A 19,987-nucleotide genomic window follows, 5' to 3' on the forward strand; every position below is an offset into this window, starting at 1 on the left:
CAAAACTTTTAAAAAGTTGATCGACACTGCCATTTGCACCATTTTGTACCACGTAGTACCGCACCCCTGCAAAGGTACCGAGCAGAACTACTCACAGAACAGGCTGTGGGACTCAAACTGCAGGAAGGCCGAACAGCAGAAGGTAACCCCTTTACTGAAATGCAGTGTGATTTAAGAGGTACCCCCCCCCCCTTCCAAAAATGTTTCCTGCATAAATGTGTGTTGGGGCTGGAGACAGGGAATTGGAGCGATATTTAGAGGGAGCTGCGATCTGCTTCTGTCCCAGGTAAAGAATGCAGGCCCTGGTTTCTAATTATAAAATGCGTCATTCCTGCGAATAAAAAAAAATGCTCTTTAATTAGGTCGGGCCAGGTGTTCACCTGCTTGTCTTATCAAGGCCACATTAGCATTTTATTGCCTGCTCTTTTCTCACATGAAGTCACAACCCAGTGACATTCCCGGCATATCTCTCCTGCCGACATCCCCCTCAGGGCGTGAGCCATTCCCCAAGACCCCGTAATTTCCCTTTTAAATGGCTCGTCGAAATCGGCGCATTTCTCCAACCAGGCCCTTGTTTCGTTATACTTGGGAAGAAAACATTGCTGGGCAGAAAGCTCTGTGGGTTGATGCGTCTGCTGCTGAAACTGCAACAGGATTTTCGCCAATTTGCCGGACAGCAGCTTTAGAACTATAAACGTTGTTTATAGTGCTACGAAGCCACACTGCGCAGACAAGTGCAACTGAACAGTGGATATTTTCATAAACTCCTGGATTAGGAGGAAATAGTGACTGGACCCCATAGTGCAAGAAGTAACGAAGCAAAAGTGATAAGTGCCCGCCAAAATAAAGGACTTTTACAGGAATTATATGTACTTTAAAGATGCTGCTTTGTTTTGTCTATAATACGGTCCATGTTGCAGCTAAACACTGCAAAACTGTAACAAAACAAACATATTGTAAAATGATATATCGGATATCCAATCAGCGTGTTTAATTGTCTTCCGGAAATAAACGTTCTGGTTTTAGAACCTCTTTCAGCTCCATTGCAGGGCCCACTCAATGCCTCCATTGGAGAGGACTTGTTCCTAGTTCCCAATGTGTTACTCCAGTTAAGAACACGAATTTGAGTACCAGCGCAATAAGGCGAGCAAGTGTAAATGCACCTATTTTGCTAGTTTACAAACTCTAATGTCTGTTGGGGCAAACAAAGCATCGAAAGCGACCTTCGGTGGCTTCAACAGCTACAATACGCAAATAACACACGTGGCCCTTAATATTATAGTGTGGCGCGGCCCTCGTTAGAGACAGACGCGGCTCCCTCTGCACTGGGGGCTCCTGCCACCCACTTACCAGCCCCAGCAATTATCTCTGTATCTACTCGCGCGGCCCAGCACTGCTGGCTTCCCGGCTCTGTGGGGAAGGCTGCATACCTGACTCTTAAAGGGGCCGTACACCCCAGAGGGAGCGCAGGCTCACACAACCTGCTCCAGAGGGGGCGGCGGTCTGTGCGAGCGCTGGTGAGACGGGGTCAGGCTGTGTGTGACGCAACATGGACATATCAACCTTGTCTGACTGTCAATCTTACACAGCCGTATCTATCTATCTATCTATCTAATTATCTCAGGAGGACTGACAAAGATAAGTTATACATTGGATAGATACATGTTGGGATAGATGAACGAGCAGGCACAGACAAATGGTGCAGCAGACAGTTACAAGACAGAAATGCAAGCCATACGACAGATATACAAACCGATAGACGAAAGTTACATAGATGGCTAGATCGATGGATAGAGAGGTGACAGATATATTTCAAAACGCGAAGAATATCAGGCAGTTGAAAATATTGCTAGATGACCCTCTAGATCAGTAACCTCGCACACTACTTTTCATGCCCCTCCTATACCTGGCAGCAACTGCACTCTTGCATCTGTTAAACAACGCCATACTTCAGTTGCTAAACCAGCCATTTGCAGGTGAACCCCCCTATAACAATTTCTGGGAATGTAACCACCTGCACATCTAGAGCAAATCAAACAAGTCAAAATCCTTTCAGAGAAGGCGCCTTTTAAATATGTTGCAAGGAGCGCTGGACGGTGCCCCACAATAATAACGGGGGTATCTGCCAAGGTATAGTTGCTTTGTGCACACGTATGTGCACTGGGAAGCCTTCCATGGCCTAAATATGTCGAGAAGACAATGTCCCGGGCAGTATCGTCCTTGCGAAGGAGCAACAGCTCAGTTGAACATTAAACTTAATATGAGCGCATAGAAATGTAATATATAAACATTGCCGAAATTAACTTCACGGCTAGCCTGGACCACTGTCTGGAGTGTGGCCAGCCACCCCCATACTGCCTTCAAACAATATTGGGAACGACATGTTTTGGAATCAGTTCACGTTTACCTCTGTGAGTACCCATAACAAACAAGCAAACAGGAAAACAGCAACAAGAAAACGAGCACACAATAGATCGATGCAAGCAGTTCAGGCAAAACCAATACTTAACAAGTCAGGTCCCGGGCCGGCAGCCAATCACAGCGTGGCCCGGGGAATGACGTCACGGGGTGTCCCGGGCCGGCACCCAATCACAGCGCGGCCCGGGGAATGACGTCACGGGGGTGTCCCGGGCCGGCAGCCAATCACAGCGCGGCCCGGGACACACGGCATCAAGGGGCGGGACTTAAAAAAAGAGTCAGAAACGCCCACGATTCGCGTTCTGACCGGGAGAAAGTGATTGACGCTGATGTCTTCCAATGGCTAGCCTCCATTTATGGAGCTAGCCAATGGAAGACAGAGGCGGGATCAAAGCCCCATATGTAGGACATAAGATTTCGCCCTGGGCGGAGCACTGCTTACGCAGTGCTACGGCCAGGACGAAACCTAAAAAGAACCTGCAACAGTGGGGGAAAGAAAGTGTAGGGTGGTGGAAGATGCCTGAGGTAGAATTAAGACTGGGCAGCCTGAGGTTAGCAGTGGTTCTTAACTTGGGGTCCGCTGATCAGGGGATTCTTGAATGTTTAGAAAATGAAATAATCTTAGCAAATTAATAAGGCGTATATACTTAAAAAAGCAAACATAGAAATTTTAAGAATGCTCTATAAATGCTAAAGAATGTGAGACTATACGCTACAAATTAAGTGTGTATCCTTATTTTGATTCATGGGAGCAGCACAAGTACAGCAAATGAAAGCTAGAATGGATAATTGGTGCCCTCAATTGAAGTACTTTCAAGCGTTGACAAAGCAAACAATGAATTATGAGCAAAAAAGACTAAGGGGTCCATTAGGATGGCGGGCGGGCTTTGCCCGCCCGCCACCCTATCGGCAAACAGGACCGCCCGCCTTAAGGGCGGGGGTCCTGGGGGTGCCATTAGGATGTGCCTGCCACAGTGGCGGGCACATCCTGTATTCTCAGCATTATGGCGGGCGGTGCTCTCTGCACCGCCCACCACAATGCTGACAATACATCACAGCATTATGTGAGCATTTACATTTCCAAAGCGGCAGGCCCCACGCTTTGCCCGCCCGCCACCCTATCGGCAAACGGGAACGCCCGCCTTAAGGGCGGGGGGCCCGGGGGTGCCATTAGGATGTGCCCACCACAGTGGCTGACACATCCTGTATTCTCAGCATTGTGGCGGGCGGTGCTCTCTGCACCGCCCGCCACAATGCTGACAATACATCACAGCATTTCCATTTCCAAAGCAGCAGGCACCACGCGGTGCCTGCCGCTTTGGAAATGTAAATGAAAGGTGGTACCACAGGTACCCCCCCGTGTGCACGCTCCCACTCACCTGCACTCTGTGGGCCCGCAGGGGGCCCCCAGAGTGAAGACCGCCTGCCTTTCCGCCACGGAAAGGCATTGTACTATTGCCATTGTAATATGGCTGGCGGTGTCTAATAGACACCGCCACCATATTCAACATATTCCGCCCCGGCCGCAAGGCGACCGGGGCGGAAAACAGGCAGGCGGTGTTTCCCACCGCTGCGGTCCCCATCGCCATCGTAATATGGCGGGGGGGAATGCAGGGAAGGATGTCGGGCGGATTGCCTCCGCCAGGCTGGCGGTAGCCACCGCCAGCCTGGCGGTGGCAATCCGCCTGACATCCTAATGGACCCTAAGTGATGTGCTAGAATTTAGCATATTGCTTTGTTTTTTGGAAGGAAAACTACATTTTGAAAAGATCCAACCATCAAATTAAAATGTTGATTTTTGCATATCTGTTTGTGAAGTAAATATGATATTTAATAACTTATGCATTTCTTTGATGCATACTATTGCTCTATTTTGTCTATTGTTGTAAGGGTCAAATCAAAGCAATTGTTGGGAGGGGGACCCTGGCTGCCAACAGTGAGTTAGTGGTGGACCACAGATGTCAAAACGTTAAGAATCGCTGCACTAGAGCAAGACTGGTGAGCTGCACCCAGGGCTTTAAGTGGGATGAAATACCTGGAGAGTCTCTCAGAGGGCTGTGGTCAATGTAATTAAGGGCGTGGCCTAAAACACCTAAGCTAAAAATCTGTGCTTAGCATAGTGTGCCACCGGACTTGTAATTTGCTGTTTCTGTGATTGCATCCAGATATATGATACAAGTAACATCATAACTACAACAAGTCAGGACTATTGGCTTTGTCAATGGTTAGTTGCATAAGATAAATAAGCAGAAACTATGACTTGTATATAATATTGAAAAAGCTTCCACTTAAAGCCCTGCTGACACCACGTCAATGTTGCTGCTCCTTAGTTTCAAAAAGAGAAGGGAAATTCAGAGAGAAAATGACTCTCTTTAAAGGATTTCCCTTCCCCTACAACTCTCACCTGGCATGACGTCATGCCGTAACTTCTTCACTAGTGAGAAGTGAGCAGTGTGAGCACGCGCACATCGATGTGCCGGCTGTCACTGGAGTCTGGGGAAAAAACGGACCGCCTGTGACAGGGCACAAAAGAGAGCCCGATAGAGACCCGTTTTGAGCCCCCCTTTAAAAAACTGCCAGTGCTCAGACCCAGTGAGACCGGGCCCACTTAAAGCCCTAGTTGCACCAACACACATGCAGTCCAACGGGTGGCACTCATCACCACTGCGTCTCGTCCCCTCCCGCCCTAAAAAAGGGAATAATCTGCGTGGTCCAGGTCCTGCCATGTGGAGACCGCAAGTACTGCATTCAAAGGGTAGGGCTTCTAGCGCCATCATTCCAGCTTTTGTGCCAGGATCTGCTGGTCATTAGCAAGCACCATTTCCTTTAATTCATCAGGTGCAGACTCCATATAGTGCTAATGACCAACCAATGAGTTTGTGAACGTAAAATCCACTCTTTGCTTCACTAGGTCAAAAGAGTGCACTCTGTTAGACAAAACTGTGCTCTGTGGAGAAACTTTGGGCAACACTTTTTATGCCCTATGGCCCTTTCTGCAAAACTGCAAAAATCCAACAAAAAAAACAACTGTCAGCCAATGTAGAGGACTCCATCTTTTAAAAAAGATAATTCCTGCTACACTTATTGGCAGATATCGGGTGCTTTTCAAAATCCGGTTCAAAACTGCTCCATCTTTTCCAGCTGTTTGTTTGTCCGTCCATGTCTCTTAACCTTTCCACAAATTTTCATGCTTATGGCAAACTTTTCTGCGCCCCAAATAAACAAAACTTTTCAGAGAAGCTTGATGGTCCAACTCCTATGTTATTTTGTGATTGTGCAGGGTCTATCCAGATATACTGCTTCTAACTTAAAGACTGCTGACATGGAACCACACCAGCCCTATGTGGAACATAGAGAGGCTGGGCCGGCACTTCCTTCAGGTCAAGCCTTAGATCGCCATCCAGTGCTAGATTGCGTAAAAATCTAGAGAATTGTTTGCAAATTTACTTAACCTGGAGTGCTGAAAATCTATGCAACCACTCTATGCAGGGTGGGGGTGAATAAAAATAAAACAAAACAAGAGGTGGGCCGATTCTCTAGAAAAAAGATATGCCTAAGGGTCATCAATTTACACCTATGATTTACACAGATGTAGTCAATTGTTAGATCATGAAAACCCCTAGAGAATCCTCGAAAATCTAAAAACATTGCAGACTTCCAGGCATATTTCTACTTCTCTACTTTCCATTCCTGTGTTTTTTCGGCAGGTGGAATAACTGTAAAAATGTCCCCCCGTTTATTTCTGTACATAGAAAGAAAATTCCCACAGGAAGAAACCCTGCAAAACCTGGAAATATACGGGGATGGTTAGGGAACCTTTGTAACCTGAACCCAAACGGACTATCATTTTTTTGTTGTGTTTTAGTTTTCTTTAGGGTGGGAGGACCGAGTAGAAAGACCTGTGAATAGCCACACATTTCCAAATTTGATGCTGTTTCCAACTTTTCAATCGACATACCATTCACCACCCAGAGAACTCATATTTCACCTCCCATTTCCTAAACTTAGAACTGCGGAAAAGACAGTCACCCAGTTTATCTTTCTTACTTGTAAGTACCACTAGTGACGGTGAGTATCTGCATATCTGTATTTCATGAATCTGGATCTGTGATTAGTGGTTAAGCAGGGCATTTTTTTTGCATCTGTTGGGACGGGAAGGCTCCTGCATGTCTCTGGAGAGAGTGCTTCCCCTGCCTTATGCTAATCTCCAGGCAAGTCACTCAAAAGCTACTGTATAGTTTCTAGATCCCTACCTCAGTGAGCATGACAATCATACATGTCCACCGAGTGTCTCCCTGTTTACATGGATTGAGACCCTAGAGCTTGGCTCTGAGGTCGAGGGGGCATGCCTAGTGCACCCCTATTTTTCAGAGAGTGGCTACTGCCCTCTCTAATATGGCTGTGGGAGACTGACAGTGGTGGCAGCAATAAATCTATAGTCAGGAGGGGTGAGTCCCTAGGCACCCTCCTGACCAAGTCTGTGCAGTTTGCCATGCCTGTGGGCCTGTTGCCTTTGTCTGGCTGATGTGTGTTTGAGAGCCCGTGGGTGTACAGGGGAAGAATGGTGAATTGAGCCAGTGTGAGGAATGCGAGCTGTCCTGCTGGACATCCCAGCTCCCCCGTCCCCCTCCCTATTTCCTTGGAAAGGCCTGGTGGGCTGGGGGAGACACTCAGCTCTTATCTAGGTTTAGCTGCACTAACTGTGTGGAGAGAATCCTCCCCCACTGGTCAGGGCCTCCTGGGCTGGAGTTAATTAAAATTCCTCTCTAGAGGGTTGCACAGCCTGATACCAGAACAGGACCTGCTACATGCTTTACCCATGCATTGAACACGCGGTGAATGGTCTGTGATTGGAGGTGTATTCAGAATGCAGAAAGCGGCAGACCCTCTGATTGGATGAGCCTATCAATCAGAGGTGATAAAAGACTGGCCTGAGTGGTCAGCTGTTGTTCAAAGACTGGGCTATGACAGAGAAGATAGCCAGGCGGTGTGAAGGCAGAAGATAAGACTCTGTTCACTGCGGTCATTAAGGACCAGCTGTTTGTAAGGCTTGGAGGAGCGTTCGCTTTGGACCAAGGAAATTACAGACAGCTGCCCAGTGTGGGAAGGAAGCTTGCGGCACATCACCAAAGGTGTGGGAAGGAAGCTTACAGCACATACCTGAGGCTGGTGGAAAGAAGCTTGCAGCACAGGAAGAGAGCCAGAGAGAGGAGGATGCTTGATTCTAGTCTTTGAAGGTGAGATCAAATCCCCTCTAGGCTCCTCCCTTGCGCTGTGGGAGCCTGTACAAGCAGTAACTGGGAAGAGAGGCCAGTGAAGCAGACCCCCACCTTACTTTTTGTGAACTCTGAGGGTATCAGGGTGAACTGGCACTCTGTCCAGCCACTACCCTTCTTCAGCTAGCCAGTGGCTACTGGACTAGTGGGACTCCAGTAAACTGTGCCAAGACATCCAGCACCTTTGATCAGATCCCTGACACCACTAGAGCGGTGCCCTCACTCACAATGGGAGGGCACTTCTGTTGCTTTGGGTGGGGGGTTATGGGGCTGATCACGACCATTTGACTTCGCATCATATGCTGAAACTATATCCTTTCAATACAAAGTTTGGTATCAAGGCTCTAGTGAATGAGAACAGCCCTGTGTAACATGATCTGTAATATGCAATGCTTACTGTGTGTTTTCATGTTAACTCTGTTTTTATAGTGCTTGGCGTCTAGGCGCTATAATACTGTTTGGGGTCCGAACTCTGCCCCAGAGGGTTGTAGAGACTTCTGGTTTTCACTGTTTATCCTAGTTTTATGTGTAGAATAATTATCTTATGTGTATTAAAGTACTTTTCTTTTATAAAAAGTAAAGCACTGACTGGACATTGAGTTTATCAGCTGGTGGTACGGTTTACACTGTATTCTGAATGTCTAACCCCACTTCACCTCCTTGAGTAAGCCTTGGACTGCTCTGTTTCGCTACCCTGAGAGAGTCAAGTGCTGGAGAGGAGTACTTGGTTATCCAGTTTTGGGTCCTTTAGTACTGAGGCCCCAGGACATCACAGAGGGAACACTCCAGTTGATGCGATTGGAGCGCAGTTACCCCTGAGTGCCCTGGTGCCCAGGAAGCCGGGTCTAACAGCATCTAACTAAAAATTAAGCACACAAAATCCGTGCTTAATTCGTCAAAAATGTTAAGGTATTGCACACGGGTGCACTGCAGCTGCAGATTTAAGTTTGAGCGATATCCTTTTTTAAAGATATATTAAACAGTTAAATGCTCCACAAATTAACTTTTCTTAAAATCAGAGTGCCACCATGTGGTGGATTCTCATAAATACGTGCCAGTGTTTTGTATACTTCGGCGTTTACAAATAAAATTCGGCACAAATTAAACACTCCACAGAATATTCTTTGAATCTGTCTCATTCATGTGAATTGGAGGCGGAACCACCTACCATGAAGTTATACAGCCTCCTCTCAGAATATCCAGCTCTCAGCTTTACTTGATGCAAGTGAACTGTTTGGGGCATTAGTGCATATGCACATCTCAATTTTGAGTATGTTTGGTGATACTGGTGCGATAATATGACGCGCACCATGTCTACGACTTACTGCAGCAAGATATGCTGTTTTTTTTACAAGCATTTTTTTGTTGCCAAGTGTTTTTCCCCACCAAAATCTACTAATATCAAGAAAACCTTTAAGGCCAAACAGATTCTAATCATGGTATGTCTTTGCCACTGTAGTGTTTAATTTGTAGTAATAATAGTAATAATAATAAATAAATGACTGTGCCAACAACCAAAGTGCCAAATCCCAAGGCTGCCTTATCTTGATTCCACCTCATGCCCTTCCACCACCCCACACTTCCTGTCTCTTTATCTCAAGCTTGAATGTTCTTTTTTAATCTCTGTGTTCTCCCTTTCTCTCAATTTTCCTACATTGACTACTTCCCTTTGTTTCTTTTTTCTGGCCTATTCTGTCTTATTCCGGGTCAGAGTCTGATGTTAAAAATAAGTCCCAATCCTCCTAAACAAATGCTGTTGCATACCACCAGCAGCAACTGGCTAAAAGTAAGCACTGGTATACACCTATCGGTTCTACTGAACACCATGACAATCTATTGCCCCATGATAGTTGGGACCCCCCCTTAGTGCACCCTGATCAGCTTGTACCCCACCTCTGCCTTCCTGAAATGTACTAGTTTTAAACCCAGGGACACCATAAGTTGTCAGTTGAACTGAGGTCTTTGTTTAACTAGGTCACGTGCAAACATTTTTGGTTGCTGAGACCAAATGATTTAAAGGGTAGGGCAAGTCTACTGAAATTATATTGTTCTGTGGCCACAACAGTTTCCATATAATAATGGATTTGCTGCTTAATCCATAATGTGCTGCATAATGTGCAGATTTTAAATGACACGTGTGTTGTTTCTAGTTTATACAGATCAAAAGTTAATAAAAACATGTTCTTCCACAGTGGAAGGCCCTTAACAAAGGTTGACTGGTCATCTTTCAATTACATATTGATATATGTCGGTGTTAAATTGTTACTAATAAAAGGATTTTCCTCAGACAGTGTTACCATGGGTGAAAATGACAAAATAATTAAGTAATACTATAACATAACGTGTATCTGTAAAGTGCACGTTCACACGTGGGTGTTTATAGTTACCCAACTCAATTGTACTCATTGTATCGATCTCAGATGGATGAAAGGTTGAGTTGACCTGCAGGGATTTGAAGCTGTGACCATGAGGTCGAACACTGGTCCCTGCAGTGGACCAGGGGCGGCTCTAGGCTCATGGTGGCCCTGGGCAGGGAGCGTAGGTAGGGGGCCCCGGAAGAGGGGGTCTGGGCGGGGCGGAGCACGGAGGCCAGTAAAGAGGGGGGTTCAGGGTGTTTAGAAGTGGAACAGAGCCGGAGGCCGCCAAATCCCTGCCAGGGCAGCCACACAAATATGTATCCATCCTCAGAGGATTATGATATTAAGGATATATATTGGCGTGGTGGCCCCAGGGGGTTTGGTGGCCCTGTGCAGGTGCACAGCTTGCACATGCCTAAGGCCGGCCCTGAGTGGACGCATTAGTCCACTGAGCCTCCAGACCCTATCGCACCTTGTGCCGCATTATGCAGCACAATTAGCCTTTTCTTGCCGAATAGTTTTGTCAACCCCGCCGCATAATCTGGTTCTTCCTTGCTACATGACTCCAGTGCGGTGGGTAAGGGTTACTAGCTTGGAAAGGGTCAGGCCTGGGGTCAGATTTAAGGTGATATCATTTGCATAACAGCCCTCAATTATTGTTGTTATTATAATCCAACCACATTGCCATTTGCCTTAAGGTCAAATGCACATTTGTTGCGCCACTGATTAAGTGTTAGATTTGGGTTAGAGTTAGTGACATGTTAAGCTTAGCATTTGGGGCAGTTATAATTTCATTTGGTGGTTGAACTGCATTTCTCCATAAAGGAATTTGTTATATAAATGTAGTTTTGCACTCCATATACTGCTGGCTGACATTTTGTTTTGCAGTATTCTTCCTAGTGGGTTCTCAGTAATGTATTTCTTCACAAAAGTGTTCCTCATTTGAACTTCGCTCCAGTGGGGTGTCCGGGTTTGGAGTACACGGAGTGCTCTGAACTTAACCCGGGAGGCAGTGAAGCCTCAGCAGGCAGGAGATAGACAGTCTGTGCGTTTTGGGCCGAGGATGAGGCAAGCTGCAAGATTATTTATTTATAGAGCAAGAAACATTTTGATAAGAAATGCTCCACAGTCCACACAAGAGCAATGCAGCAAGCAGCATCAGCATCCTGGGCAGGTTGGAACTCCTACAGTGAGGGGTAGGAAGTGACGTCAAATTCCACTGATTACTTCTGGACTCAAAAACCTGGGCATGAGTGGCTACCATAGTGCCAGTTCAGCACATGCTCTGCCCTTGACTATAGGGGAGATCTGCAATGTGTTCTAGAAAGCGTGCCCCGCAGGCGCCCCAATCAAACATCCAACAGGTCATTCCCTGCTCCTTACACTGTGCATCATGAATCACCCACGCATTACTCTTCGCTGACTCAGACATGAATGATATGCGACATGAAACACAGGACAACCTGCAGCTGTTGTATAAGCTGTACTTCCCTTTTGTTTACCTCACAAGCGGCATTAAATGGCACGACAGGGCACTCATGTAGGCACGGTGGACCAGGTGATTACCATCTAATTTTCCATCTCCCTTTGTTACTTGAATACTGATGTTTCCCAACCATCTCTTTAATGTATATTTTTTATTCAACATTTTTCCTACAGTGGACTGGGAGCTGTCAACGCTGATCAACACGCTTGTCCCCAACGTCATCCTTCAAAATTACACAGGGTGACGCACTTTGGAATAATAGGGTGTCTTGGAGGTTCTGATGGGTACACATTATTAAGTAAGGTAAATTATATACATTGTTAGTGCAGCAGTGAGGGCTTTGACACCTCTGGATGTGGTGGATGCGTGGAGTACAGTGGGCAGCGGTGAAAGGGGGTTGGTACAAGTTTTCTTTGGAACTGGCGGGGTTTAGGAAATTGTAGTGTAAAGGAAAGTTCTGTACTGAAGCCAGCAACAATGGACTCTAACTTTGAAAGATATGAAAAGAGTATAAAGATGCCAATTTGTATCATAGCAAGGGTGAGTTGATTATTCAGCACTGCATTGCATACTTGCACTCAGAAATTTGACAACAAACACATGAAATGCTTGGTTGAAAAATTGATAATTTAGATAGTTATAGCCCACATAGATCAAACTTGTCACACATAAGTGATATAAAATGTATTCATTTTTAGGGCGAGGCCTCCGCCCACGTAAGTGGGAGGAGTTTCGAGATCCTAATGTTAAAGAAGAGAAAAAAAAAGTATCTCCTAGGGCTTTGGCGAGACAAATTCCACACATTCTTTAGTGTGTTCTGTCATCTGGCCAGTGATTCGTCTTCGTTGTGTTGTCGTTTTAATAGGCTTGAAGTGATAGGGTAAATGTAGTTTTGTTCCGCCATCTTGGGCATTTTTCGTTCGTGCTCGCGCAAAGAAGTACATTAATTATAATTAGGAGCTGTCAGGGTGCCTCCGTAAGTGAATCCAGATGGCCGGGCGCGTTCACCATTCAGCAGCTCTCAGCGCGCAGCTGCTGCATGCCAGGCCGGGAATCCGGAGTACATTCAAGCCTTTAGTAAGCTTTCCATCCAATATCCAACTGCAGTGCGCCGTATTAGATGGTAAGACTCGGTTACTACTCAAGACAACTGAACTTTATTTGAAGTAGCCACTGGACTTTAACTGTGAAACTTCTACCATTGGCTACAGGGGCTTCGTTTCCCACAGGGTAAGATAAAATATCCTGGCTATTAATTTTTGAGTGTGGACCGTTCGGTGTTGCGTCTTTTAATACACCCTTTAAACTCCCATGCTGTCTCCCTGCCTCCATGACGCCCCCTCTAGCATCTTTTGGTAGAGCCCAGTCAGCTCTCGTGCGCCGTGCCTAGACGCAGAGCTCCCATGTGCCAGTCACTCAGATCAGCAGGTTCCTCATATTAGGATGATTAATGACTGTTAATGCTGCGATTTCTTCCTGGCAGGGGAGGGACACGGGCGGTGGGCAGGCAAAAGCCCCCATCTTTGGGGTTTGGTAAGGAGGAGGTTCCCCGCCCCCTCCTGGAGCCGCTCAGACTCAGCAGCAGCTTACTCCAGGAGTGTCCCTTTCATGTCGCTGCTGCTGGAGCCTGCAAACAGCCATCCACCAGAGCCCCCTCCCTCCGCCTGCGCTCCCTCCCTCCAGCTACAGAGACGCATACCGCAAGGCACAGCAATACTGTGTTCAGAAATGCACACTCTCAGGGGCTAGGTTCTCACCCTCTGACGAGAGTGATTGTAGCGGGGTGGGGGCATTATTATTTTGGGGCAGTGCTATAATTGGTAAAAAAGAGACAGAGAGGCCAAATTCACTCAGTACCTATCCCTTATACACCTAAACACTTGTATTATCAGACTTTGTTACGTGTTCCACAACCTACGTTTGTTAATTTAATTAATTTGATTCTCTCTAAACCATTCACGTCCATGGTATACTATCTCAGGGGGATTTGCGGGGCAAGGAACAAGGCAAGACAACTCAGCAAGTTAAGCGCTTGTTGGTGACATTTAATGTGACATATACATAAAAAAGAATCTAATGTGACCTGTAGGTGACAACGTGGTAGAGACCTACTCAGCCGCTCAACGCTGTTTTTTAAAGTTCTTAAAAGGTACCACTGCAGTATGACGCGCTATGTACAAAAATAGCCATTGTGATTGTACACGTGCAATGAAAGCGAGGGCTCACAAAGGAACCCAGTAACCATATCAAGACTACATTTCTAGGGCCTCAGAATTGAGTGTTATTTTTCGTACCCAATAATTAACGAGATCTTGTGGTATACTATTTATCGAATGAAATACATAATGCCATTTGCGAGTTTCCCTACTGAAATGGGGAATAACACTCAGCTCGTGTCCCACATTTCAGCAAATTCCACATCCTACCCCCTACGAAGCATTTTTCACCCAGTAAATTTCAGCATGTTTAAACCGATTGTCTGATTTTTCTGACACACTCATAATTCTGACACCCATTGCAAACCATCATTTATGTGGGTTTCAGAAGTTTCTGAGACATTTATATGTGCGGGCTTTGTGCCCATTACCATGCCTTACATGGTATGGGGACAAAAAGATGCCGGTAGGGGGGGCCCCGCTGGGATATACGGAACTTCCACCCGCCTTTCACAATTCCAATCCCAAACACAAGTGCACAAGTTCTTGCTGCTGAATTTTGAAAAGGCACGTGAAGTGGGAATCAGAGTGCAGAATCAGAGTGCAGTTTGAGAGTGCAGAATGCAGTTTGAGAGTTGAGACTGCAGTTTGAGACTGCAGTTTGAGAGTGCAGATTGAGAGTGCAGAGTGCAGTTTGAGAGTGCAGTATGAGAGTGCAGTATGAGAGTTGAGAGTGCAGATTGAGAGTGCAGTTTGAGAGTGCAGATTGAGAGTGCATTTTGAGAGTGCAGAATCAGAGTGCAGAGTGCAGATTGCAGTTTGAGAGTGCAGAGTGCAGTTTGAGAGTGGAGAGTGCAGATTGAGAGTGCAGATTGAGAGTGCATTTTTAGAGTGCAGTTTGAGAGTGCAGAGTGGCAGTGAGTGCAGACTGAGTGCAGAGTGACAGCGAGTGCAGACTGAGTGCAGAGTGACACTGAGTGCAGAGTGACAGTGAGTGCAGAGTGACAGTGAGTGCAGAGTGACAGTGAGTGCAGAGTGAGTGCAGAGTGAGTGCAGAGTGAGTGCAGAGTGAGTGCAGAGTGAGTGCAGAGTGGCAGTGAGTGCAGAGTGGCAGTGAGTGCAGAGTGGCAGTGAGTTCAGAGTGGCAGTGAGTGCAGAGTGGCAGTGAGTGCAGAGTGACAGTGAGTGCAGAGTGACAGTGAGTGCAGAGTGACAGTGAGTGCAGAGTGACAGTGAGTGCAGAGTGAGTGCAGAGTGAGTGCAGAGTGACAGTGAGTGCAGAGTGAGTGCAGAGTGACAGTGAGTGCAGAGTGACTGTAGAGTGCAGAGTGACTGTAGAGTGCAGAGTGACTGTAGAGTGCAGAGTGACTGTAGAGTGCAGAGTGGCAGTGAGTGCAGAGTGGCAGTGAGTGCAGAGTGACAGTGAGTGCAGAGTGACAGTGAGTGCAGAGTGACAGTGAGTGCAGAGTGACAGTGAGTGCAGAGTGACTGTAGAGTGAGTGCAGAGTGAGTGCAGAGTGGCAGTGAGTGCAGAGTGGCAGTGAGTGCAGAGTGAGTGCAGAGTGACAGTGAGTGCAGAGTGACTGTAGAGTGCAGAGTGACTGTAGAGTGCAGAGTGACTGTAGAGTGCAGAGTGACTGTAGAGTGCAGAGTGGCAGTGAGTGCAGAGTGGCAGTGAGTGCAGAGTGACAGTGAGTGCAGAGTGACAGTGAGTGCAGAGTGACAGTGAGTGCAGAGTGACAGTGAGTGCAGAGTGACTGTAGAGTGAGTGCAGAGTGAGTGCAGAGTGGCAGTGAGTGCAGAGTGGCAGTGAGTGCAGAGTGGCAGTGAGTGCAGAGTGGCAGTGAGTGCAGAGTGGCAGTGAGTGCAGAGTGACAGTGAGTGCAGAGTGACAGTGAGTGCAGACTGACAGTGAGTGCAGACTGACAGTGAGTGCAGAGTGACAGTGAGTGCAGAGTGACTGTAGAGTGAGTGCAGAGTGAGTGCAGAGTGACAGTGAGTGCAGAGTGAGTGCAGAGTGACAGTGAGTGCAGAGTGAGTGCAGAGTGACAGTGAGTGCAGAGTGACTGTAGAGTGCAGAGTGACTGTAGAGTGCAGAGTGACTGTAGAGTGCAGAGTGACTGTAGAGTGCAGAGTGACTGTAGAGTGCAGAGTGACTGTAGAGTGCAGAGTGACAGTGAGTGCAGAGTGACAGTGAGTGCAGAGTGACAGTGAGTGCAGAGTGACAGTGAGTGCAGAGTGGCAGTGAGTGCAGAGTGACAGTGAGTGCAGAGTGACAGTGAGTGCAGAGTGACAGCAGAGTGACAGTGAGTGCAGAGTGACAGTGAGTGCAGAGTGACAGCAGAGTGACAGTGAGTGCAGAGTGACAGTGAGTGCAGAGTGACAGCAGAGTGACAGTGAGTGCAGAGTGACAGTGAGTGCAGAGTGACAGCAGAGTGACAGTGAGTGCAGAGTGACAGTGAGGGCATAGTGACAGTGAGGGCATAGTGACAGTGAGTGCAGAGTGACAGTGAGTGCAGAGTGACAGTGAGTGCAGAGTGACAGCAGAGTGACATTGAGTGCAGAGTGACAGTGAGTGCAGAGTGACAGCAGAGTGACAGTGAGTGCAGAGTGACAGTGAGTGCAGAGTGAGAGTGAGTGCAGAGTGACAGTGAGTGCAGAGTGACAGTGAGTGCAGAGTGACAGTGAGTGCAGAGTGACAGTGAGTGCAGAGTGACAGTGAGTGCAGAGTGACTGCAGAGACAGTGTGTCAGGGTGCACATTGTGTGAGTGTGCAGAATGAGTGTGCAGGGTAAACAGTGTGTGACTATGCAGGGTGACATTGGGAGTGTGCGGGTGAGCAGTGTGTGAATGTGTAGGGGCAGTGTGTGAGTGTGCAGAAAACACCACACACACATACACCACACACACATAACGCACACACAAACCACACACCTCAGTCTCTCAACACCACACACTTGTCACCTCTCAACACAACACACTCACCACCACACTCACTCCCCAGGCTCACCCCCACAGACTCACCACCACACACTCACCAGCACACAGAAAACAACACACACAACAACACACCCCCAGCCGTCAATGAATGCTTTCACCATGCACAAACACCATCAACCATCATCCATCTGTGCATGCTTTTACCAAGCACACACCCACCAGCCGTCAGTGCACCCTTCCACCAGGCACACACACCTCCAGCCGGCAGTGCACTTTTCCACCAAGCAATCGCAGTATGGTACACTTTACTTTTAAACATATTCATATAAAGCACAGCATGCCACCATTGGTAAAATTACAATTCAACCAACATACTTCCACTACACACCACATGCACACACTCCATAACACATGGCAAAAAGACATTGGCATTTACAATGCCATTAGCTCAAACTCAAATAAATCCGAGCCCGATTGCATTTCTAATGCTTGTATTTATTAGTATGTTTTAGAATTGTAAAATTATTTTGGGTCATAGCTCTCTGTGTTGTCCTCATATTATACATAAATGTACAAATTTGATCTCAAAAATTGATATTTGTTATAGATATTCATATATATATATATCTCAAGCATATTAAAAACAACCAAAATAACAATAGACTCGTTTAGATGGAGGCAGTGCGGTACATGAAAACTAAGCGCGTTTCGGCATGTTGGCCTTCATCAGGTTGCCGTCTATTGCACTGAAACTGAATGGAGATAGGCAAGTTCTGGTAAACAGCTCTTGGTAATAGTGAGGCCTGATCGAAATGGCGAGGATACACCTACCAGAATATGAAAAAGGGGAATTCGGAAATGGACCACCTAAAATGGTAGCTAGTTGGAGATAAGTGTGGGTATAAATATGTCTGCGTAGATAAGGATGTTTCCGGGGACAAAGTGATGGTAATATCAGCAGGATATGTAGCCCTCTAAGTCTGTATGCAGATGCGTTGAAAACGATAAATTCGCAGTTCGCTAAAAATCCCCTCGAATTGGGCTGTATTAAATCTTCATGCACCACGTAGAGTGATACCTGGTTGTGAGTGAAATAAGGGGCGCAATACGGGAATGCGGTCGGCGTACGCCACAGGAGGGACTATTTACCACCGGCGTGCACTATGTACTGGAAGGCGTATCCTCGCACTGCCTCCATCTAAACGAGTCTAATGTTATTTTGGTTGTTTTTAATATGCTTGAGATATTAATATGAATGTCTATAACAAAAATCCATTTTTGAGGTCAGATTTGTACATTTATGTATAATATGAGGTCAACACAGAGAGCTATGACCCAAAAATATTTTATAATTCTAACAAAAACTAATAAATAAAATGAATACATTTTCTATCACTTATGTGTGACAAGTTTGATCTATGTGGGCTATAACTATCTAAATTATAAATTTTTCAACTTAGCATTTCATGTGTTTGTTGTCAAATGTCTGACTGACTAAGCTATAGACCCTTACTTAAACCAGTTATTCTCCCTATGTGTAGCAAGTCTATTAGATATATAGGGGTCCCCATTTTTCAAAGGAAGATTGCATACTTTACATAGAGGACCAGGATTCATTGTCGACAAGCATTAGGAGAATGCAGTTACAAAACAAATGTGTTGATTTTGGACACTGTTAGAGATCACATCTGAAGTGGTCGGTAGAGTGTGGTTTGATGGAGGGAATGACTTTGGTTGCACTGGTTATGAGGAAAAAACACAGTTTACATATGTTCATCATCATCAATATCTTTATTTGATCTCGTAAAAAAAAGATATATCATAAAATGAATTAAAGTTCATAAATAGTTAACAACAAATACAAATAAGTGATATAAAACACACCGACACATGATAGCAACAGGAAACATGAAGCTAATAAAAAGATATAAAACCACATCATTAAAACATCATAGTATGACGCAATAGCAGTGCATATTTTAAAAAAGAGCCTACTGCTTGGCAAACAGGGCCGTACTGGGACCAAGAACCGGCCCTGGCAAAGTACTTGCCCAGCCCCCCAGGGGTTTAGGGGTGCGGCCGAACTGTTTACCAGGGCCGGTTTCTGCCGATTTCGTTACAGCGGCCGATATTGCAGCTATGCTGCAAAAATGGCCCTGTAACAAAATCGGCCCACAACCCTGGCGGCCCACCGGGGAATTGCCTGGTGCCCGCTATGGCCAGTCCGGCCCTGGTGGCAAACAGCTGGAACAGTACAGTTGTTGCAAGAAAATCAGTGCTATTCTACACTTACTAAGCGTACATTAAAGGAGCACAGGAACTAAAAACCTTTGATTAAGTGGGAGATACCATTTGCAAAATAAGACCAGATGCTGCACGCTCTGGGGAGATGTCTCATCACACGGGCATATACATACATCAGGGGGACAAACTGTCCTTAGGGAAAGCAAAGCAGCCTCCTAATAGCACCTAGCCTAAATCTGGTCAGCAACATCTGTTCCCAAGTACCCGAGACCACGTGCAAACAGGGAGCCATCCCCTGTGTAGTCTGTAGGAGACAGTATTCTCTAAAAGTGGGTTTCATTAGTTCCCTACCCTCCCTCTATGCCCTTCTCTGGGACAAGAATCATTCCCTAATCCACCCTTTGTCCTTCTTGCAGATAACTGCTGGTTTCTCAAACATCTTTGGACAGCCTAGAGCACAAGTTGTCTCCCTAGTATATCTAAGCCAGGCGATTCTAGGGTCATATGAGGAGGAGAGACAATCAGAAATGATGGTGCGGTTTAGGCCAGCCTTTTCGTTCTGCCAGATCGAACACCACAACAGCAGAGGGGCAAGTTTGATCAGATCTTCCACATACTACAAGCCCAGTTCCTGGTGAATGACAAAATGAGGTGTGGAAATGGGGACCCCCCAATACATGCCGGCACACTCTATTTTCTTCATTTTGAATAGTGTCCATATCCGTATAGCCCCATATCCCTGAGCCACAGGTCATAATGGGGAGACACTTCCTCCTATAAATCTGTAATATGAGGGCTATGGGCTTCTTCCCTAACGAGGAGACGAGAGAGAAAATTTAGCCAAGAAACGTTTTTTCCTGTTTCCAAAATAAGGAGCCCAGTTGCAAGCACTATCAAACATTTGCCCGAGGTAGGAAATTGGCTCACTTTCTCAATTACCCTATCCCTCTCCTCCCCCCGCCCCATACTCATAAAGCGTGTTTTGTGTTTTTTGGGCCAAAAACCATAACAAAAGGTTTTGAAAAATTGGTTTCCAGATCTAACTTCTTCATAAAAGCAATACAAGTGGAAATTAGTATCTTTAGACCACGGGCTATCCTTGCAAGTAAC

General features: G+C 46.3%; 1 protein-coding gene and 1 long non-coding RNA gene across 10 annotated transcripts in view; one reads left to right on the plus strand and one right to left on the minus strand.

Moving 5' to 3' along the window:
- Positions 1–19,987, minus strand: part of PITPNM2 (phosphatidylinositol transfer protein membrane associated 2) — a 1,093,290-nt gene that overhangs the window by 375,170 nt on the left and 698,133 nt on the right. The window lies entirely within an intron of this gene.
- Positions 1–19,987, plus strand: part of LOC144792527 (uncharacterized) — a 72,296-nt gene that overhangs the window by 5,082 nt on the left and 47,227 nt on the right. The window contains exon 1 of one of the 2 annotated variants that reach the window (XR_013602576.1): positions 11,763–11,840. The exons of the other annotated variant lie outside the window; for it this stretch is intronic. This is a non-coding gene — a long non-coding RNA (uncharacterized LOC144792527). Of the gene's footprint in view, positions 1–11,762; positions 11,841–19,987 lie in introns of those variants that run through there. 2 annotated transcript variants of the gene reach the window in all.

Source organism: Lissotriton helveticus, chromosome 11, assembly GCF_964261635.1.
Source record: "Lissotriton helveticus chromosome 11, aLisHel1.1, whole genome shotgun sequence".
Taxonomy (NCBI): Eukaryota; Metazoa; Chordata; class Amphibia; order Caudata; family Salamandridae; genus Lissotriton; species Lissotriton helveticus.